General features: G+C 31.2%; 1 protein-coding gene and 1 long non-coding RNA gene across 2 annotated transcripts in view; one reads left to right on the forward strand and one right to left on the reverse strand.

Annotated features, from left to right (window-relative positions):
• ZNF804A (zinc finger protein 804A) overlaps positions 1–24716 on the reverse strand; it is a 272430-nt gene that overhangs the window by 180042 nt on the left and 67672 nt on the right. The gene's annotated exons all lie outside the window — the stretch shown is intronic.
• LOC123643815 overlaps positions 9054–24716 on the forward strand; it is a 29068-nt gene continuing 13405 nt past the window's right edge. Inside the window, exons 1-3 of the long non-coding RNA XR_006736931.1 lie at positions 9054–9063; positions 11633–11686; positions 16240–16294. This is a non-coding gene — a long non-coding RNA (uncharacterized LOC123643815). The remainder of the gene's footprint in view (positions 9064–11632; positions 11687–16239; positions 16295–24716) is intronic.

Consider the following 24716-nt stretch of genomic DNA (forward strand, 5'->3'; position numbering starts at 1 on the left):
ATACTGTCAGCTCACTCCTGAATTCTTTCACTCCTGAAGCCAAGGACCCACTTGGACTTCAACTGGCTCCCAGGATTGGGAGTCACTTTCCTGTGACAATTTGATCATTACACAATGTATACATGCATCAAAAAATGCCATTTCTTTTTCACTCTTTCATCTTAACAGGAAGGAGGGTCCTTTCCAAATTATATATACATAATTCACCTACTGTTTAGAAATTTTACAGGTTCTTTGCTAATGCAGTTCTGATTTAGATTACAATTCCCCATATCAAATGAGAGCTGCCTTCTATTGATTTTGTTTTCCAGAAATTGTCTTCAAGTTTTCTTTGTCACTGAAGGTTGCCTTCTAATGGATTGACAGAATGAAACTTATTGTTGCCCCAATGTCAATTCATAAGTCTTTCTTTTATGATTTAAGCCTATATCAAATATATGGTATTTATTATTCTACTGTCAATCATTTATTTTTAACTTTCATCACTTTCAAATGAGCTTTATATGATTCTTAGTATTTGACTATGACAGCAGGAATACTGAAGTCTTGGAATACAGAGGCCTTATGTGAGCTTTGAGTATCCTGAAAACCATTTTTAGACAGAAAATATTTCTCAATAGACACCATAGAAAGTTGTAAGACTAATAGAAGTATGTCCTACCAATCTATTAAGTTAAATTTACTTACTCATTCAGTCATTGATACATTCACTAAAAATACATGTGTTTTCATTAGGCCAGTTGGACATACAACAAAAATCATTGACAATACTTTTAGGAGAAAAAAAATGGCCCAGATTTAAATTAAGTTTACCAATTTGATTTTGGAATATTGCTGTTATTCTTATGAAATTACACCAAATACCTTAACATATTCTCTAGGAACTGTGTAGTCTGGAAATGGATGGTTTTAAGATATTTAACATAGTGGTATAAATAAGCACAGACTTTTCTACAAATAGATAAAAAAATCACCATTTAAATAAAAAAATAATTCATATAAATTCATTTTATATCTTCTTGAATAATAAAATGATTCAAAATTTGAAAGATATTTTTTAAGTGGATGCTTAAGTCTTTTTCTCTTAGAAGAAGTAAAGCCATTTCTTAACATTAAAACTATGTATTTCTTCTTTCTGGTACTGCTCTTAGAGCCAGGGTAGCATAGTTTTTGACAGTATGTGAACTCTGGTGCCATATTACTTGGGTGGGATTACCAGCTTCACTGCATGCTGACTGAATGATTTTAGATGTTTTCTATTCTATGCTCTAGTTTTCTCATCTATAATGCATGATAATAACAGCACCTACCTTCTTTTTTTTGCAAACCTTTAGTTCACTTAGAATATTGCTTGGCAGCACACAATAAGGAGTCAATAAATGTTGTCTACAATTATTTAGAATTGTCTATTTTATATTTTAGTTGCTCACATGATCTCTGCATTTAGATGGTTTCATTATTATTCACCATTTAAAAAATCAGTAATTCCAATAATTCAATATAAACACCATTGATATAAAATATTATTAATATTTACTGTGAAAAAATAAGCATGATAATCTTTGAATGTGTGAAGGAGGGACCATATTTTAAATGAAGTCTATCAAAAGAAGCCCCAACAGTTTTAAAATTCTAGCTATTGTTATTGCAAGATATATAATTAATAGCATTTAATATTGATTTAAGAGGTCATCAATAAATCAAGATAGCCTATGAGATTTGTGAATGAAATAATGAATCTCAAGAAACCATTTTCTGTTACATGAAGAGATGAGGAAGAAAAGAAGTAGTTGAGTCAGGCTCTGCATTTCTGGCTTTTGTTTCTGGGTCATTAGAATCTGTATGAGACAATTACAAAATCCAAATGAATAGCCGAGTTTGATATCCCAGTTGATTAAGGAACAACCACCACTTATATTAAATGCTATAAAATCAGAATATATTGCTAATCCCATAATTTTATTTAATCTGCTAATGTATAAACCTAATTATAGAGAATAATATATTAAATCATCCACAGGAGATTGCTCCCATGATTAGGCTAATGAGGGATGTTACAAAGATTGAAAAAGCACTGAACTAAATACAGTAATTCACAGAACTAAAAGTTATCAAAACTGAATGTTTAGCTGTTCTTCCAAAATCAAATAATATGATAAATTACCACCATAAAAATGACTCAAACACACATAAAAAAACATCATCTAGTATGCATTGCACTTTATAATATCTGAAAAGTTACTTTTCCATTTGATTTGTAGAAGCTTACCATTTAAAAGCTGGAAGAAAGCTTCAAGATCATTTAGTTCAGTGGCTTTAAACTATCCTTAGTGAAGCCAAAGGTTTCATCAAAAAGGCATCAGAATGTGATAATAATATTCACTGATGGTTGTGAATCTTCTGTTCCCACTTGAACCAAGCATATTTACTTTATATCTCATATATATTGGAGTTTTCCATGAAATTTTATTTGAAAAAAATTGAAAAGTTTTAGCTGTCTTAAAAAGGAGGTAAAAAATTCAAATATCGGTCGGCAATATGCGGATGGTTTTATATCTGGGTTCTCTGTTCTGTTCCATTGGTCTGTGTCTCTATTTTTGTGTCAGTAACATGCTGTTTTGGTTACTATAGACTTGTAGTATAGCCTAAATCTGGTAAAGTGATGCTTCCTTATTTGTTCCTTTTGCTTAAGGTTGCTTTGGCTATTTGGGCTCTTTTCTGGTTCCAAACGAAGTGTAGAATTTTTTTTTTTTTTAATTTATGCCTATTCAGTGTCATATGTGAGGAATTAGTGGCTTTTCTAGTTAACAGTGTTTAGTTCAAAACCACGACTAGAACCTAACTGGGATATCAAACTTGCCTATTCATTTGGATTTTGTAATTGTCTCATACAGATTCTAATGACCCAGAAACAAAAGCTAGAAATGCAGAGCCTGACTCAACTACTTCTTTTCTTCCTCATCTCTTCATGTAACAGAAAATGGTTTCTTGAGATTCATTATTTCATTCACAAATCTCATAGGCTCTCTTGATTTATTGATGACCTCTTAAATCAATATTAAATGCTATAATTATATATCTTGCAATAACAATAGCTAGAATTTTAAAACTGTTGGGGCTTCTTTTGATAGACTTCATTTAAAATATGGTCCCTCCTTCACGCATTCAAAGATTATCATGCTTATTTTTTCACAGTAAATATTAATAATATTTTATATCAATGGTGTTTATATTGAATTATTGGAATTACTGATTTTTTAAATGGTGAATAATAATGAAACCATCTAAAACACCAAAATAGCAATAGTTGTGATTTTTAGGTTGAGGGGTTCTGGGTGATTTTTTTTCATTACACCTGTTTCTACATTTTTAAAATTACTTGCAACAAGCAAATATTTATCTATAATCAGGAAGAAAAGATTAGTTTAATCAGCATATTTTATTTTATATGAGCCAGTTGATTACAATTATGTAAAAATGATATGCAAAGCAAGAATACAAGAAGAGGGAATGAAAAGGGTTAACAATTTTTGTTTTGTAGTGATTAACTAAGGGTCAATTTTTTTCTTGCATATCTTCATATTTCATATGTCCATGAAGAATCATATGTTAGTTTATAATAAAATTGTATTGTGAAACTATTTAAAAGATTGGTTAATTGTTTTGTTTGAATTATATAAAAATATTTCATTGAGAAGTGCACTGAGTGATATTGCACCTCATGAAATAGTAATAAGCATTTTATAACAATTTATATGTGGGTATGGTGGCATCCCCAGAACCTTTGGCCCTTCAGAACAACCTTACAGACACCATAAATCCATAAGCAAGTCCCAGACAATTTTGAACTTTCCAATAATCAGCCAGAATCTTTCTTCATTTATTTCTAACTTGCCCTAACCCCAGTACCTTGTCTTCACCATGTTTCAGACTTTTATTCTACATACATGAGACTTCAATCCTAATAAGGATTTGATGTTGTTACCTATTTTTCCCAGCATTTGAAATTCTTCTTTTTCTTACACATAATTCAATTAGTATTCCTTTTTTGTTCTCTTAATCCACTCTTGCCTTTGGTGGAAAATATTCTTCAACCTGTTTTTTAGCTCCTTCGAACTCAATTATTTTGCCCTCTGACCAGTGAGATGTCATCTGGCATTAGATACCCAAGTGTATATCATATTCTGGTAAGAGTAGCACTATCTCTGAAATTACCACTATTACAGAAATATAGGAAAGAAACTTCTCTGTCAGTGGTAATATAACAACCCAATAGATATAAATAATGTAATTGGTTAATTGGGTTAGAACTCATACCATGTTTATAAAAACTACAACTGATTTATAGAAAATATAAACATTGGGAACAAGTAATTAAATAGTCATCTCACCCTATGGAACAAATGATGCAGTCTAATTTTTGCAAGAATAATAAGCAGAGGATACAATTATTAGTAAAAAAAAAAAAAAAAAAAACAACAAAAACAAAAAAAAACCAAACAAACAAACAAACAAAAAACCCAAAAGAGAAAGAGATGATATAGAAATCAGGAACAAGTCTAAATCCACCTTTTGATCATGAGATGCCCTAGATTTCTGCTATAAGAAGTCATTCCTTATGTTTTCTTGATAATCTATATCTCCATATACTTGGAAATATAAACCAAGATATTTCTATTTCAAGGAAGACAAAGTAGGTTTGTATACATGAACACATAAACATGTCTGTATTTAATGTGACTGTTGCCAACCAACCTTTCAAAGCTACCACCTTTTCTAGAGAATTGCCCTTTGCTGAATAGGAGTTGCCCATCCAGGAGGTTATTTTTCCGCCAAGCATACACTGCCCTTCACAGCTTCCAGCCAATGATTGAATGATGGTGGTACAAAAGACCAGCTTCAAGGTGGGAGCAACTGTATGGTGCAATTCATAATTCCCATAGAAACAGAGCTCCCCACAATCAGAGCAAAGTTAGCTTCCCACTGACACCACACTTTTGCTTAGCTCCTATTGCTTTGTCTTTTCTTCACTTGCTCGCTCTCTCTTGAATAAGGTTGCCAAATAAAATAAAGGACTCTAAGATTAATCTGAATTTCAGAAAAGGAATACATATTTTAAGATACAAATGCCTAAAATATTTCAAATAAATTTTCACTGTTTATCTGAAGTTTAAATTTCAATAGGTGTACCATATTTTTATTTGCTAAATCTAGTGGCCCTATTTCTGAGAGCAGTTCTTTAGTGGATGATATATACTTGAATTTGTGTCTCAGGTTCTGTTTCTAGGAACCCCAAACTTAGATAGTGCAAGTCATTATTGGGTTATTTAAAATGTTTCAAAACTATGTAACTGTATAAACACACATATATTCTGATCAATTTATTTTAAAAACACATATCTATCTGTGGCTACACATCAGAAGTATAGGGATATGAAAGCATACATGCATAATGAAAAAAATAAGTTCTGGAATGGTAAAAACCAAGCTGCTAAAGTAAGTTACCCATAGACAAAGAGAATAGGATTTCTGAAAAAAATGTTTGTGGTGGTCTCCATTTTACATTGAAATTTTCATAGGATTTGCAGTTTACAACATAATGTGTTACTTTTGGAACTGCAATAAAGATCAAGTTAGTTGCACCATATTTTTGTCCTTATAGTTGTTGAGCATTAGTGACGTTATCTTTTCCTTATTTTGTTTCGTTATTTTTTATGCTGGTATCCACTGACTACAAGCTGACATTATGTGTAGCTTATATGAGGAATACAAGAAGATAAAAAGATACAGAAAAATAATTTATCAATAGAGAAACACTAGCTACATAGATGTTTTATAAAGAAAGAAAAACAGCAAAAAAGAATGCATAGCAATAGATGAGAACTATTATTTTTAAAGTAGATTTAAATATAGATATATGACAGATCTAAGATAACTGGAAGTCAACATTAAACAATTAACATTGACTTTTTCTCCTAGGAATATAAATAAGTAACAGGAGCCAAGGGTGACCTATCCTGCGTGTATGAATATTTAGTCTGAAATGGGGCAACAGAGATACTAGCACATGAAGTGCAATATTAACAAACAGATAAATTATGAGATGGGGGTTATAAAATACAACATAAGTAGAAATAATTCTGGACTCCAAAGCAAATGGTGTGAAATCTGGCTCATTAACATTTGGTGACTTTGCTTTGGATAAGCCATTATGAACATTTACTTATCAATTTATAAAATAAGGTTATGCAATATATGGTTTTAAAGACTCTCAAACTCATAAATTCTATGACCCTTTTAAAAAGACAATTGAGAATGCTTTATTCGAATAAATTATTTTAATCCCAGATTTTCCTTTAGCACTTAAAGGAATATAATAATATGAAGAAATAAAAACCCTACATTTTAGTAAACACGTTTGGCAGATTATCAGAAATAATACATGTGTTCTAACTTCACAGTGGATTATATTTGCACCTCCTCCTTTAATTTTAAATGATCACTCTTCTTTTAAGACTTGTTGTATTACAGCTGAGGTTTCTACTCCTACTAGAAAACACTGACTAAAATGTTTTCATTTATTAATATTATATGGCTGTCAAAAGGCATATAGTTTTTTAAGTGGTACTATCTCAATAATTAAACCATTCATTCTATATAAAGTGATAGCTATGTATAATTTTTATATTTTATATAAAATATTTCATATATTTTATATTTTCATATTTTATATGAAGGCATACTTACTTTGGATCTTTATATCCACAACAGTCTAGAGAATCCCGGTATTAGGTACTTGCTGGCAAAGTGCCATGAAACAGCACTTATTATTACACTGATATTGGTAAATCTTTAATGTGAATTTAATTGGTTAAAAATAGATGTGATTGTTAAATGGATCCTTCAATGAATAATTAAATACACTTATGGGAAAATCAATAAAATAGACAGATTTCTGGTGCCAGCATCCTCCAGCTTTCTTTGAAGCTGTAAAACCTCAGGGTCTACCGTGAGACACTGAAAGGACATAGAATATTACACATAAATCCTGGGGGCTGCCACAAAACCAGAGTCAAGTGTCAAAAACTATAAACCTCCAGCATCACTGACTGGGAGTAATGCTTATTATTTTTAATGCACTGCTATGAATTATTTCCACTGGATAATTTCATGTCTTTGTGTTCACAATGAAGGCCAAATAGACAGTTATGGGTGGTTGGCAGGAAATCTACATCTGTGAATAACCTCCCCTGGGATCTTATGAAAGACTGTAATGAATTCAACACATGGTGCTAGTCCTAGGGGCAGACACATTCACACCATGACATAAGACAGTTAGGTTTTTCTAATAAAAATTAAGTGCTGAATCAGTGTGTATGACGTGTTCCTGCTATTAACTGCTATGCCCTGGATTTAAAAAAACACCCAGATGCACAAGGACATGCATGTGCAGTGCATATACACACACACATACACATTAATGTTTACAAAAACACATACTGTTGAACCGTTACTTGTCTGCTTTTGTCACCTAAAGTAAAATTCTATGCCTTTTTTTCCTAGACAAAGACATAATTAAATATAAAGCTTTAAATATGCTACATAGTTCAATTCTCTTTTACAAGAAGGTAACATCAAATATACACCCTTAGGAACCTTCACTTATAAATCAGTTTACCTGTAGCTTATCTAATAAGGACATTGTAAAATACCTCTAATCACTTCTCTTATCAGAAAGTACAAATTGTTTCTCTGTGTTCTGTTCTAGTTCTTCCAACTGTTATTTCCAAGATTATGGAGATCACTGTGCTTTCACTTATAGTCTTTGCAGAGATATATAGAAAAAGTGTGTACCTAAAATATAAATAAATACAATACAAAATAAAACAACTAATTCATATTAGAAATATGCAGACTTTAATTACTCCATCTTTCCCTTACCTATATTAAGAAATGCAAATAAATACCATTTCTAATCATATTAAAATGAAAGTTTATATTAATATTCTACCTAAATAAGAGTACTAGACTTGGTTTTTAGGAACATTAGATATTTTACATATTTTACATCAGTTTATGGTTATGTGTGTTTATGTAAGTATTAGTGTGTAGATTCTTTTTTGTAAACTAGTTTGTCTTAATACAGATGTTTCACAAATAAAAATGCAAAAGTAAATATAATCTAATCCTGTATCTTAAATATCAACATTTAGAATATACATATATATAATATATGTTATTTTATATTTCATATCATTAACTCAGAGCCAAAGGAACATAAATTCTATAGAGGACTAACTTCTAGTATTGGTAGTTTTTCCTTGTTTATTATAATCAAAGGAGTACTTGTGGAAAAAGGTATAGGCAAACTATTTGAAGGTTTTATGCTGAGTATGTTGAAAGATTAGAGTCTTCAGAAGTCAAACAGAATTACAGTCTTCAACTTGATTGTTCAACTTGCTCAGCAGCACAAAACCTTCAAAAACTTTGCCTCTATTTCCAGAAGTATCCCTTTACTTATGACATGTTAAAAAAACAACTACCAATACTAGAATACTAGACATAAGTGTGAAGATACTAACCTTGTTAAAACTGCACTAAGGAAAATCATGATCATGACTTCAAAGTGCCAACACAAAAGTGGCTTGCACTAAAGTGTCATACAGATGGAGTGGATCTCAATAAATATATCTCATTTTAAAAATTATTCTCACTACATATACCTTAATTATAAGATTTTATTCACTATATATCTTACTTTAATAAACTATTGTGGCTGTTTTTTTCTTGGTATACAAAATAGGCAGTATATTTTTACCAGAAATTATTTTTTCAAATGAAGATTTGGTAGAATCTGCTTTTGTATTATTGGTTACAAAATGTGGTTTAACATGTATGGTTATATAAGTAAATACAAAAACGAATAAAGGAATGACACTTTTATTAATATAAACCACCCACAGTAAAATTAGTCATGTTTCCAAAGAGATGTTCTTTTTCTTTTAGGATATGGCCACTTGTGGGGAAAACATTACTGACCAGCATGTCCTTGAAGAAGATTAGGTGAGGGAGGACTCCTGTTGTTTAACAAAGGCGACATTCAGTAAATATTTGTTGATTTAATGAATGGCTTAATAAAGTCATGCTAAAAGCTGTTTGCCTAGCACAATTTGAATAACATTTCATATAGTGACCTGTAAGGTCATAAGAAATTTCCATCGTTAAAGTTTCTCTTTTCGGTTAAAATATTTTAGCAAAAAAGTAGTTCTAAATCTTTATCTGAACTCAACAGGTTGTTGCCAACTCACTTGTACTCATTAAAGAATTATTCATAAAATTATTTATATAATACCATACAGAACTTATAATTGAATGAGTAGAATACTAGGCATCTCGAAACTGATAGATGAATAGAAGAGTAATAGTAATCACACCACCTAGTCAAGCTTTCCTTGATGTCTTTGTAAAAATGCATAGTGCTATGATAGTCAACTATACAATACTCTTACCACCATTTGTCCCTCACATATTCATGGTAGCTTTATGTTTTTTACATTGAGGCTTTCTTGATCCAATGCTGCAATATCATCAATTGGGAAACTAATTTTTAATCAAGGTCCCCTACAGGATATTGCTTGTGAAATTTTATACCTCATAGAATTCATGTTATTAATTGGGGGTGTCTATACATTTTCCAATATTTAATAGTTCTTGAAAGATGTTTTAGAAATGGATGGCTAAGCATTATTTTTATTAAAATTGTTCTATAAAAATCTAAGATATTTTATTTCTATATATAATTCCAAGAAAAAGGAAAATCATGCCATCTAATGCTAACTGCCTGGTTATTCTATTAATACATTACATGCTGTTTTACTTACAGCTATGGCATTGACAGTTACATACCAAGGCTATGTGGAAGACGGGAGAAGAAACAGAAACGACAAAATTCTAAGAAACCTCTTCCACATATCCCATTTCTATTCAGGCAGACATGCTGAAGGGCATAATTTTAGGTGTAAACAGGCTACATGAAGAGCTAATGATTTTATGTTTACAAAAATCTCATTAAACATATCTAATTATATCACATATTCAGACATAGTAAAGATTAAATCACCTACCTCAGTGCTATCCTGTTGTCTTAAAGCATGGTTCTAATGTTATGAACAGACTTCTTAAATTACTCTATCTTCTTAAAGTGTATTATTTTCATTAATAGCTTCCAAAAAGCATTTTATTATTAAATTACTTATGCAAATCTAGATAGTTATCAGTGTACATATTTAAAGCATAAAGTTCTGAACTATAAAGATGTAATGCCTTTCCAATGGTTACCTAATTATTAAACTATAAGTTTAAAACTTGAATATCAGATTGTTAAGGTTAAGTTTGTTTTTCTTTCCTGTATTGTAAGAAATTTTAGGTCAATGTCACTTGAAAGCAAATAATCTAGGAGTCAATGGTATCAGAAATCTTGTATTTGGACATTGTTAAATATATGAATATTTTTAGTTGAGATACTCATATTAGAGACAGATGGGACAGAGATGAAGGAAAAAGATGTTTGGAATTTAAGAATGAACAATAGAAAACAAGTCATCATTTCAAAGCTGAATAGAATGACACAGAACCTGATGGATTTCACATTCCTTCTAACCTACCAGTGAGTGCACATGTTTTTAAAGCTTATTATTTGTTTATGCTCCATACAATGTAAATTAAGATCTGCATCTTTATAATTCTATAAATGTATTGGTTACTACAGATAAAACGTCTAGTACTTCTCTACAAACAAATCAGAAATATTTCAATGGTATCAGACGTATGCTGCAGTTTATAATTCATTTTTTTTTTTTTTTTTTTTTGAGACAGAGTCTCGCTCTGTTGCCCCGGCTAGAGTGAGTGCCGTGGCGTCAGCCCAGCTCACAGCAACCTCAAACTCCTGGGCTCAAGCGATCCTACTGCCTTAGGATCGTTTAAACCATCCTACCACCATGCCTGGCTAATTTTTTCTATATATATTTTTAGTTGGCCAGATAATTTCTTTCTATTTTTAGTAGAGATGGAGGTCTCACTCTTGCTCAGGCTGGTCTTGAACTCCTGACCTCGAGCGATCCTCCCGCCTCGGCTTCCCAGAGTGCTAGGATTACAGGCGTGAGCCACAGTGCCTGGCCTATAATTCATTTTTATTTTAACGTTTTTAGAACAGTTAGATATTTAGCATGTTTCAAGCTGAGATTTTTACAAATAGGTGTCAGAGTATCATTACGTGTATTTTACATTTTAATTAAAAAAAAATATTTCTTTTGCACAAAGATACATCATTATTTCATTTAATTGTTCATAATGCTTTACTCATTAAAAGAAGTTTTCCCAAACAGCAAATATAATTTTATATCCCTAGGCAAGTAAATGTTAAAATGGTTTTGAAGTATTATACATTTAGAGAAATTTAAAGCATAAAATTGTGGGAAATAGTTAAAATGCTAAAATAAATAAGAATGGCAAAGTTTAACGATTGCTGAAAGTTAGGATTACTGGAGAAAAGAAGGGGATTTAGTAATATTAAATCATTTTTTGTAGAATTTCTGAGTTTATTCTTTAAAATATAACGGATTATGTATTCCAGGTATTAAATCATATTGTTGCACTTTGGAGAGAGAGAGAGATGGTTTCTCCATTGGTAAGTACATTTTTGCCTATAAATCCTGCCTAGCACTCTCAGTGGAGAATAAGAAGGAAGAAGAGGTGCATGATTCATTCTACCATTATATTGAATACATATACATATATATCATATATAAACACATATATGTATGATTTATGTCATGACTTACATTCACATTTGGTATGCCTATTTTAATATTTTCATTGTAGTAAAATATGCAGAATATAAAATTTACCATTTTAACTATCCAATTCAGTGTCATTGATTACATTCAAAATGTTCTACAACTATCACTAATAATCTTTTTCCAAAACTTCTTCACTACCCCAAACAGAAATTCTATAACCGTTAAGCAATAACTACCTTTCCATTTCTCCCTCCTGCTAGCCCTCAGTAACTTCTAATCTACTGAATTTTACAATTTCACTTTTAAACAAAACATGAATTTTAGTCCTTGTAGTCCTTACATCCTTTAAATAAGTATGAGTCACAGTTTATATTTTCATTTCCTCAAAGATCATAACATATTGACATCTTTTAGTATTTACTATTGCCTTACATGTTGTACTGACTTGACTCAATAAAACTTTTAAAATGATCACAAATGATAAATAAAAATCAGTCAGTACTGACCTTTGAAAACATCCAGTAATTTATGCATTAACATTCTTCAGCTTGTAAATACACAAAATATACAATATTCTCTTTAAAAAAAAAACCCAGAATTCATGTATACAATGGACTGTAGAGTTTATATTGCAATTACTATAGGTCCCTGATAAAATTAGATAGAGCTTCATTCACTTTGTAACAAAATTAATTGTTTTATAATTTCAGTTTTCTTATATCTATACTAATTGGGTAGTTATTAGCAAAGATATCTTACTCCTTCACATAAATACAACTGTCTACCTATATATGTTTATTTGTGTATCTTCAATGCCAGCAAATACAATATTCACATAGAAACTCAGGCACTTTTTCTCTTTTTTTTTTTTTTTTGAGACAGAGTCTCGCTCTGTTGCCCAGGCTAGAGTGAGTGCCGTGGCATCAGCCTAACTCACAGCAATCTCAAACTCCTGGGCTTAAGCGATTCTACTGCCTCAGCCTCCCGAGTAGCTGGGACTACAGGCATGAGCCACCATGCACGGCTAATTTTTTTCTACATATATTTTTAGTTGGCCAGATAATTTCTATTTTTTAGTAGAGACGGGGGTCTCACTATTGCTCAGGCTGGTCTCGAACTCCTGACCTCGAGCGATCCAACCGCCTCAGACTCCCAGAGTGCTAGGATTACAGGCGTGAGCCATCGCGCCCAGCCACTTTGTTCTTAAATGTAAGTATTTATGTTCAGTTATTTCTACCTTCATGGAACTAAAAAGTATCCAGTAAAAGCTCACAAATCATTCATTATGCCTTAGGCCAGGATGGTTGTAGAGCCACAGCTTCAGAGAAAGCCACTTCACTCTAGAGCCATCTGCCTGCTTATAGTTACATCTGGCCAGACTTATGTTTTAAAGGAATAGCTAACCCTAAAAGGAAGAGAAATTTAAGATAGTAGTCATTTCTGGCAGTCAATAAAAGGTCACCAAGGAAAAAGAATCACACATATCCCAAATGAAACTGATGAGTACAGGATGTTATCTACAGCAAGGGACAATGATGAAGCCTCAAGTGGATATTGTTGAGGCATTACGTAGAACAACTGATAAGAGTACTGAAGTTATCTCAAACAAAATAAATTAAAATTTTTGCTATATTAAGGAGAAAAATATAGTATATTTTACCTATTATAATTATGTCAATTCTTATCTACATTCTCATATCCTTGGATATACCTACTTACAATGCTCTTGAATCTAGCATTCTACAATTTTACGTTTTATTCTCACCTCTACCTTGCCTCTACTTGTATACAATTTTCCACTTAGCATCTCTGCTTTTGGAACTACTCTTGCCATTGAAGCTGAAGGGAGGAAAATGATGCAGTGCAACATTCTGAAAAATCAAAGTCTTTGGGGCAGTGATGCAGGGAAATAAGTACAACAAATGGTGGAAAGATATTACCATGGAAGTTAACTTCAAAATGCCTGAATTTGAGCTTATTATTCATTTGGCCTCCAACATTAAATATACATTGTATAGGTGGAAAAGAATTGTATAGAAATCCCAAATATGAAATTTTGGTGAACATCTTTAAAGTTATATAGGACAACAGTAGTTTATATGACATATTTGAAACCTAGAGAAAATAATTTAGCACCCTCATAAAACTAAATTATCATTTCGTTTAATAAATAATTAGTAGTAATCATGAAAGAAATAATGTGGATAAAAAATGCAGATATTAAATTGTTAATTTTATTGAATTATACATGCCCAGGCTAACAATGCATGTGATACACAGCCAAAATATCATGCCAAGAAAAATGAAATAAAATAAATAGATACTAAAGTACACATTGCAGTTCAAATAAGAAAAAAATAGTGGATATTTTTAATTACCGTAGTCTAATTTATGGGAGAAAACACACGAGAAAAATGTTTCTATAAGAGTGAACTCCACAAAGTTTAAAGATTGATTTGAATATAGAATGACACAGTTGAATAATTTATGTTATGCTTTTTTTTTCATCCTTAAAATCATTTTAGTAGTACTGTCTATTTAGAGTCTACTGTTTTAATGAAGAAGTATGCAATGCTACAGGGGTCGGAGACATCATTTGAGTCTGGAATGACTTCCATCCACATGAACTAATTCTCAAAGAAACAACAAAAAATCCAAATATAGTTAATTCTACATATGTCAGAGGCTGACTATACAACTGGGAGTTCTCCAAATTCACATACACATATAATACAATGTTTATTAAATGATAAGTAATTAATTTTTTAAAGCTTTTTTTTTTTTTGAGACAGAGTCTTGCTTTTGTTGTCTGGGCTAGAGTGAGTGTCGTGGCGTCAGCCTAGCTCACAGCAACCTCAAACTCTTGGGCTTAAGCGATCCTACTGCCTCAGCCTCCCCAGTAGCTGGGACTACAGGCATGTGCCACCATGCCCGGCTAATTTTTTCTATATGTATATTTTTTTTAGTTGGCCAGATAATTTCTTTCTATTTTTAGTAGAGACGAGGTCTTGTTCTTGCTCAGGCTGGTCTCGAACTCCTGAGCTCAAACAATCCAGCCGCCTCGGCCTCCCAGAGTGCTGGGATTACAGGCGTGAGCCACCGCGCCCAGCCTAATTTTTTAAAGCTTAAATGTATACTATTACCACTCAAATAACAATGGGGAACCTGTGGCCTTAAGGCGATATGTGGCCTTCTAGGTCCTTAAGGGAGGTCTTTTGAGTGAATCCAAATTTTATATAACAAATTCTTTTATTTAGAGCAGTGTAGCAGAGAAAGATGAAGCTTTCTTGCCTCCTTTGGTGCTTAAACAAGAACTGTCTTGAAATCAGAAGGCCACAGGTTCCCCACCCTTGGAGGAGAAGAGTTTAGCATTGACATTGTTCAGAACTTCCAGCATTTGATGATGCTAAAACTCAGATCTGTTTTTAATTGCTTTTATTATTATTTTTAAATTCACTGTAGACCATGCACTTTCTTACCCTTGTATTCCCATAAACCCACCCAAAGTACACTACTGTTGGAAAAGGATAATGCCATTGCGACATGAGCTATTTCTTGTTGGACAAAATTCAGTTCAGAGTCTTAGCATCATTTGAGCTCTCTTTTCTGTATGATAACATGAGAACATTTTAATATTTTTTTCCACAGCCTGCTTTTGGTTGCATTTTCTTTGTGGCATACAGTAGGTATTTGAAGTTCCTCATGATCCATATACCTTGACTGTGAATTATTTTTGTCTTTTGTGTTAAGAAAACATCACCCATACATTCCAGGTGATCTGTAGCATACTCTTCCAAGTAAACACATTTCATTTGATTCATTTTTGGTCTTAATTCACATTTACATCTTAATCCACATTCTATTATGAGATTCATCTTATGGCAATTGGCAGTACAAATTTCTACCGTGGAATTCTACTACTTCCTACTGCCACTAGACATTTCTCTTTTAATTAAGTGTAATTTTACATTATATTACAGTTAGAATCTTTGTAACCAAGGTTCAATATATTTATAATTGTGTGTATGGTTTGATTTTCATATTTTCAGATTATTGTGTTATTACATTTCAGCACATTGATATTTGAATCTATAGAAATACATTATGACATTCTTCCTCTGTGCTTTCTTGTGAATATCACTGAGACCCTCCCCAGCTGTTTCTATCCCACCCCTTTTCAGTATATAGTATTATACATATGTTCTGGGTTGTCTGTAGCATTTACCTACCCATTAGATCAAGTTAATATTGTTCTGTTCATTTTGTCTTCTGACAACATATCGATCTCTGGCTTTGCAAGGTGTGTTTATACCTTGGTGGGAGATGATTATTTGGCAGCTGTACGCTCCAGTCAAGAAAAGCAATGCAAATGTTTTACTCCAGTATCATCCATGTATCTCTTTGTTGACTAATAATTCCCTTTAATCTGTTCTCATATCAGGACCTTTAGCTTGAAGGAGTCATGCCTGTGTTCGTTGTTCTCTCTCATCTTTCAGGTACTTTTCAAATATTGCAAAGTTGCTACAGTGACTTTTCAGTAGAAAGCATTTCTGAGTTAATAAGAAACAGTGGATAGTAGGAAATGGGTTTGAGATACAAATGTGCGCTGTAATACAGCAAACTATTTTTATATTAAATTTAATTTTGTTTTGAATACCAATGCTGGAAATAACAGTGTAGTACACTGCTTCAGAATGCCTACAATGAAATTTACTCACATAATTTAATTGATTACCTTAAAATAATATTAAACCACATAAAAATCATTTTTTTGAGTATTGTAATATACAAACAATTTAAATTGTTTTAAGAAAATATTCTAGAAGGTTATAAAATATATATATATGCAATCCATGGATTTATATTATGACAACAATGAAAAGGGGAAAATTTTGTGTTTTAATTAATTAATTAATTCTTATTGGGCTCTTGACTTTTTAAAAAATTAATAACCAGATCTTGAGACCTTCTGAGATGTTAAATTGCAATAATAGCAATAAGTGAAGATTTTAAAGAGAGCTATGAAATTGAGGAAGGCTTTTCTCCAACCACAATGTACTACTTTGTTCTAACTCATTTTAAACATTATTTTAGCAACATAACTTTAATATTACTCACAATAGTGAATATTTGCCTTAGACTATAATAGATATTGCTAAAAATTTATAAACAAACATTTTGAGTAATATTTTTAATACCTTGATTTTGTAAATTATATAAGATCCATTAGGTCTCAATAAAACCAGTTGGGATTTTTTTGTTGTCTGTCTAGTTTTGAGTAGACTCAATGTTACTGACATTGTAGATAATTTATAACATCTGTTCTATTCTAGATGATTGTGTACTATCTACACCACTCATGGTAATCCCATTTCCTTTGCCAGAGATTGGTCCTTTGGCCCAATTCTGGCCAATGAAATGGAGTGAGAGGGTGAGTCTGCTGTGAACAGAAAGAAACAATCTCTTTTCACTCTCTAGACATATTTATATGGTCTGAATGTGATTACCATAATGAACATCAAGGACAAACTAGAAATCTAGAGCAAAAATTTGTCATTGATTATATCTCTTGAATCAACCATCTTTGAAAACCTTCTAAATTCTGAGCTTCCTGTTATGTGAAATGATAAACCCTGTACAATTTGGGGAGACAGATTCTGTGTTTCATCAGAACAGCTATATCTGGTGATAACAGAAAAAATTAGGTTTTTTTTTTCTTTTATGTCTACTGCTTTAGTAGAATCAATGTTTTAGAAAATTCCAGTAATTTTTATCACCTCATATTTCTGCACCTAGTAAATTGTGCCCGTAAACATGCAAGATCAGATTTAAACCATGAAAAATTCAATGCTTTTTAATAGCAAATATAGATATATGCCATCCTGAATAACACCTCCAAACCAATTGAAGAGTAAAGTAAGGTAAATAATATGTTTGTTAATGAATTAGGATATTATTGAGCCTATTTAAGGTCATATTTTTAGTAGAAATTGATAGTTACTTAATAGTGGTTGATTTTATATAAGATATTAATATACTGAACATAAAAGGGTCACCTCTCCACTTCAGGACTGTAAAAGTACAGAAAACATTTAATCAAGTGTGGTCCAATGAAGTATCATGATACCATTGATCTCCTAGAGCTTTTTGGTTTCAGGTTTACTGGTAACATGGACATATTAAAATATATCTGGCATTTTTATTTGGTAGATTACAGAATCCTCTCCTTTAATAAAGTATATAAAAAGTCACAAAATGCTTTCAGAGAAAGTATCCTATTTATACTGTTGTATATGGAATCTCACAAAAATACTCATTGTATATGATATTGCATATTTTAAAATTGTTAACATAGAGTAAAATTATTTTCTTTTAATGATCTCTTCACTAATTTGTTGACTATTAACTTTTAGAGTCAGTAAAACTGAATATGACATGCTAAATTAAAACAAAAGTTTTCAGACTTGGTAATATGTTCAACTTTTCTTTTTAAGTACTCTTACAAGAATCTAGGATAGAATGTGTGTGTGACAGAGATTAATGTTTTTTAAATGCTCAAAAATATTTCTAATGTTTGACCTTTAAGCTTTAAAAATTGAAGCAATATATCCATATTATTACTAAATAATTCATATAGTCACTTCAGAATATTTAATGTAATAGTAAACTTTACTTGACATATTTTCCTCACCATATTTTCATTAAAAAGAAAGTCCCAAACAATCCCAGGAAATATAATTATATCAGATTTAATCTAATAAACTAAATTATTTGTAAGGAATCTTTATAATGGCTATGGCAGATACGATTTATTTCCTTTCATGTAAATATGAAAATAATTGTATAATAGTATGAGCTTAAGTCATAAATATACATATTATCTCTATAATTTTTTCATTATTGAAAAGTCATTGAATAGTTTTTATTAATGCTCTTTATGTTTTAATGATTAAAATATAAAATAATAAACAATTAGTGTTAGTGTATACATTAAAATGTATAAAAACTGGGCTATGCAGTTTAATAATTATATTTTTATTTTTTGTTCACCTTGTTTAGTGAGGAACAAATCTCATCCAATGAGAGGATAAATGATATGAATAATAGAGTCAGAACATAGATGCTGAAAACACAATACTAGGTTGGAAATCTGGATTTTTTTACTTACTAGATGTGAGACCATCAGAATATTGTGATATATCCCTGTGCCTTATTTTATTCTTCCATAAAATGAAGATTTAAAAAGTACCTTATCTAATAGAACTATTGTTTGAATTCAGTGACTCAATATGAATAAATCTCAATATTATCTGGCACATTGAAAGTTTCAAACATTTTTTAAATTTTATAAATAACAAAAACAATATAAGCATCTTAATTTTGATCTATAAACAGTAATTTAACTTATTTTAAAAAGGATTATCAAATATAAGAAAATTGAAGAAAATACATTATTTTAATATTTAATAATATGAAAGTATTTATTGGCATCTTTTTATAGCATATAACTTTAATATAATATCACTTTATGCTAAAAGGGACTTATATTACTGTCAGATACCTCATAGGAATAAAATGTGTATTAAAATGGGACATGCCTATGCAACATGAGGACCATGCCACTTAACCAATTTATAAATAAAGAAAAAACTGAAGTGGAAGGAGATTGAAGTTACACTGCCCATTAGTGGCCAAGTTGGATGTAATGGGGGATTTGTAAATTTTCTAGTTAAGCCCTGACTCTGGTGTCTTCCCTAAACATCTACCACAGGCATAGTTTACACATTGACCACCATTAATTTCAGGGATCCCACAAAAAATGTTGTATGTTCAGCTCAAGTGAACAAATATTTGACTCAAACTTTCTACATACCGCATTCGGTATTCTGTTTGGGCAAAAGAGCAATGCACCAGACAAATACGGAGCATGCTCTCCTGGAGAATATTGGAAAGAAACCAATTGTATTTGTTAGTTAAATTTGTAATTGTTAGCAAAGAAATATTTTCTAAAAATAAAAGCACCATTATGTAAAGAAAATATTTAATAGTAGGGTTTGATGTACGTGATTTTGTACAAAAAAAGCTGTATATCTATGTGCATGTGTTTGTAAAAATAAGTCAAATTTATTGCCTTATATGTCTTATACTGTCTCTATAAGATAATGGAGACAGTAGTAGAAACAGTAGTAGTTTAAAACAGTGATAGTAATAATATCAACAAATATATATTCCATGCTTTCAATATGAAATATATCTTGCATATTTTATTATATTTTTCTCCTGGTAATTATATGAGATGAGTATAATTATTATTCCTAATTTAGAGATGAGGAGACTGAAGTAATGGCAACTGAGTAGCTTGCCAAAGTCAGTTGCCACACAACTGGTTAGAGGAGTAGTCAAGATTTTAATTAAGTTATTATGATTTCAGAGTCAATCATCTAGTTTAGACCACTATTATCTATTATCTTTCAGATATTAATATGCTAAACTTAGCTGAAACTTTAGCTTAAATTTTTTATTTTTGAATTGCAATTAGACTTATAATTTAATTTTTTGAGTTGTGATAAAATTTATAGTTTATTAAATTTAATTAAAATAGCAATGACAATTTATCATAACATAGCTATAAATATATTTTAAATGAATGTACCATTTAAATATATGGTTTTCATTATGTGTGTGTGCTCATCATATATATGTGTATATGAACACATAACCTCTCATGTGTATACACATGTCTATGTGTATACATGCATGTATATCTATAGTTACATAAATACGTACATATATATCCACATACATATATGCACATACAGCAATGTACACACATATACACACATATATAATTAAGGTATATATAATATTTAACAGATTAATGTGTGACTTTAGCTGGTGGGTGGGTATGGGCCACTGATACAAATTTTATTCATGTTGACTCAATAAACTTTAGGTAGACATTTACATGACTTTTTAAAATTCATTTTATTAAAAAATTGCTGACAGGTAATTTTACTTTTTTGTAACTGTGCAGTCGGCACTTTTCTCTTTCCTAGGTTTTTGGATTTGGAAAAGTTTTTATAATTTTTCTTTAAATTACTGTTTGCATTTCTATGTTCTGGTCTCTAACTCAGAAAAGCATGTAAGTTGAATCAGTATTCTCTTTCCTTCACATTTATTCTATTTTCTCCAGTCATTTCCATCCTACAATCCAACTACTCTTCCTTTCTCTCCACCGTTTCCTTATCCTTTTCGTCTTACACTGCTATATAGGAAAATCCTCTCATATCCCTCAGCATTCTAAAATTAATTTCACACAATCTCGTTTTATTATTATTTAAAATGTAGTTTTAATTTTCTCTTTCAAATTTAGTCTCTCTCTTCCTCATGCCATTATGTTACTTTGTAAAGAATCACATTCCCTTTTTTATTTATGGTTTTGCTTCTGTTTCTTCATTTTCAAGCCTTCATACACCATAATGATACGTTTTCTTCTAATTCTTTTAACCAATTTTAAAATTATGTTCTTTCTCTTATGCTTCAAGATTATTGTTTCTATCACTTTATGGCAAGATGAAACCTAAGCCAACCGATTAAATGAAAGGGGTGATAGTGACATAAATATTTAAAATTTTGACAATGTAATATTTTATTACATTTCTTAACATTAAACTGTTACTCTGAGATTAAACAATATAAACAGGGAACAGACATCCAGCAAACATACCAAATTATATTAAATATTCCAGTTTATAACAAATAAAATATTACCTGACACTTGAAAATGGTGGTAATTAAACTGTAACGGTGTCTTCTTTGCATTTGCACATAAAAAAATCAGATCCAACACAAAACAATGAATAAAATGTCATGAGTAGGAAAGATATTTTGTGTTAGTTGTGAGGAACAAAGTGTCAAAGGAAAACATTGATTTGAGAATAGAATTCCTCATTCCACTATCTATTTTGCTAGAAGATATTTCAATACAATCCTTTCAAGTTGCTTTTTAAAAAGTCTGTCCTTGGAAGTAGTGGCAGAAATACAGTTTTACCTAATAAAGTCATTTATTTCCGTCCAAATGGTGGTGCTACCACTAGTTTCCCATTTTTCTTTGGCAATCTATTTTAAAGGTAGTAAAGCATAAAGCAATAAAAGAAGCAATAATGAAGGAAGAGACACACAAAGTGATACTTAATGGATTGTCAGCTCATGAAGGCAATTCACAAGCGGTGGCAAAATGAGTTCTATGCACAAAAGAAATCAATACTTATTGTAGCATCTTTCCTGCTACACTGCAATTTATCAGTAAAAAGGATAGTGTCACATCTCATAGGTCTTAGAAAACTAGTTGCTTTAGCAAGCAATATATATTCTGCATAAATTTCATCACAGCTGAATCTGATTTAAGCAAAATAAAGCTTTCTTGGTGATTGAAGAATCAGGACATGGTAAATGTGTAAGTAGATTTGTGACAAAAGTTAAAGACAATAGCCAGGTGGATACTATGGAGATTCTAAACATTGAGAAGGGACAGCTATAGGTTAGTTGTGAAGCATACAAATAGATGGGTTATCAACTGTATTTAAGTATTACACACAAGCAATGTCTTTCCCTTTTTTTGAGAATTAAGTTGGCTCTGACTTTTCCTTTTCTTTCCTTCCCTCCTTTCTTCCTTCCTTTCTCATCCTTTAATTCCCTCATTTCTTTTCTTTTTTTATCTTTTTTTCTGTTTTTCTTTCTTTTTATCTTTATTTTTCTTGTTTTCCTATGATGAGATTTATAAACATCTACAGAAAGTAAGTTTATCCCTTTGCCCATCTGGCAAGTTGCCATAGGTGCCTTCTGTGTCATTAAAAATAAAGTTATCCTTATCCTTACAAAACTACCAAGCAACTAAAATTCAAGAAAGAAATTTAATAAATTTTAACACCTAAATTTCTAGTCAGCATCCAGAATCCAAAGATTTTATGAATGCTAATGTATTTTATAATTTTATCATAAAACAAATTATTCAAATAAAAGGTCATTGATGTTCTTAGAGTGCATATGTATCTGAGTGCATATTTATACATGTGATCCTAACTTTAAATGAGCAACTGTTAGGAACTTAGGGCATAGGGGACCCACAGCAAGCAAGGATATTATAGAAATAGTCTAACAATTGTCAACTAATGAGCCATCTCTCTGAAGGACATTTCCAGTTTCTTCTGCCTGATTCTGGACTCAAGGTCCAATTCATCCTGTTTCTCACTTTTTAAAATTCTGTATCTGTAAAGCCCATAGAACATGAATCACATGTAACAAGCAAAGATATTACAAAGGTTGCCTACATTTATCTTCATACCTCTGCTCTTTCCATGCTTTTTCAGGAGCTCTAATTCTATCACTAAGTCTGCATTTGGGGACATTAGTTTAACTTTCGTTTATATAAAAAGCTTCTTGGATAACTTGAAGATATTGTACCCTATCTATCTAGGTGCATTATCTTAAGACTTCCCTGTTCTGGAAACTTTAACATTGCAAAAATAAAAAGATCCAAGAAATCAGTCAGTACAGCATTTCAAGTTCATCTTACGAGCAACTTAATCGCTCTACTCTTGCTCAAAGCACATTGCAATGAGAGATGCATTTCTTTAGAAAAAGAACAATGGTACACCATATTAAATCTCATGATCTGAATTAAGTATTTCATTGGACTTATATGAAGGAGAACAATAAAGAGATAAATGGATCTGAAGATACAGACAAGTAGGACTACTGGTTCAGAATCAAGCAAGGAAGATTAGTGTGGTTCTGTAAAGATGGCTTAAAAGTCAATTAAAATCCACACACCATCACTGAAATAATTAACAAAGAATACAATTTAGCAAGAAGATAGGAGAAGGTAGCAAACAAATTTTGGGCTTAAACAGTCATATTTGTCAGAGAAATGTAATTAACTCAAGTTTAAAAATAACAAATTGATATTTCCTAAGAAAGTTGAAACGAATTTAGATAAACAATAAAAATATTCTGAGTGTGTGTCTGAATTTGTGTGTATACATATGGAGATTACTTTTTCTATCAGTTACTAACAGAACATTCTTTATATAATTGTTGTGAGTATTAAATGGGGCAATATAAGTTACGCATTTAAAATAGTTCCTGCTCTATCCAGGATAATATGAAGTATCCCAAGAATGGAAAAATAAGCACCACGTGTACTCACCATCAAATTGATTTTAACCGATCAATAGTTAAGTGCACATACAGGAATATCATTCATCAGGTGTTGGGCAGATGGGAGGGGGGAGAAGGGCATGGATGTATACACACATAATGGGTGCGATGTGCCCTGTCTGGGGGATGGACACGCTTGAAGCTCGGACTTGGGTGGGGCAGGGGCAATGTACATAATCTAAACATTTGTACCCCTATAATATGCTGAGATGAAAAAGAAAAAAAATAAAATAAAATAGTTCCTGATACCAAATAAGCACACGATGATAACTTTTAAAACTATTCCTTATATTCTACTTGTTCCAGAAGTATTCATTTTTATTGGAAATGTGGCATGGAATTACCATGTAACCTACTTAACTCAAAGTTACTTTACTGTATTTTCTCTCTGTTCTTTAAAAATCATGTCCAGTTTCATTCACAAATCTCCTGATATATGGAACCAGATTTGGTTCCCAAGTAACCAAATCATCTAGGAGGATCACTGTCATGTTTTAAAGACAGTTAATGTGATGTTAACATCTTCAGTTATAAAAGATATGAAAATAATTTCCTTATTCATGTGTTTGTGGATATATTCAGTTATTTTTGACTACTCATGAGTCATTTCAATGTTTTAGTGTGGACAGTAGATATATAAAGGAGAAATATGGCAAAGAAGGAAATAAATAATTATTAGAATTATTGTTGCCAGTCTTG

This window comes from Lemur catta, chromosome 8 (assembly GCF_020740605.2).
Source record: "Lemur catta isolate mLemCat1 chromosome 8, mLemCat1.pri, whole genome shotgun sequence".
In the NCBI taxonomy this organism is placed as follows: Eukaryota; Metazoa; Chordata; class Mammalia; order Primates; family Lemuridae; genus Lemur; species Lemur catta.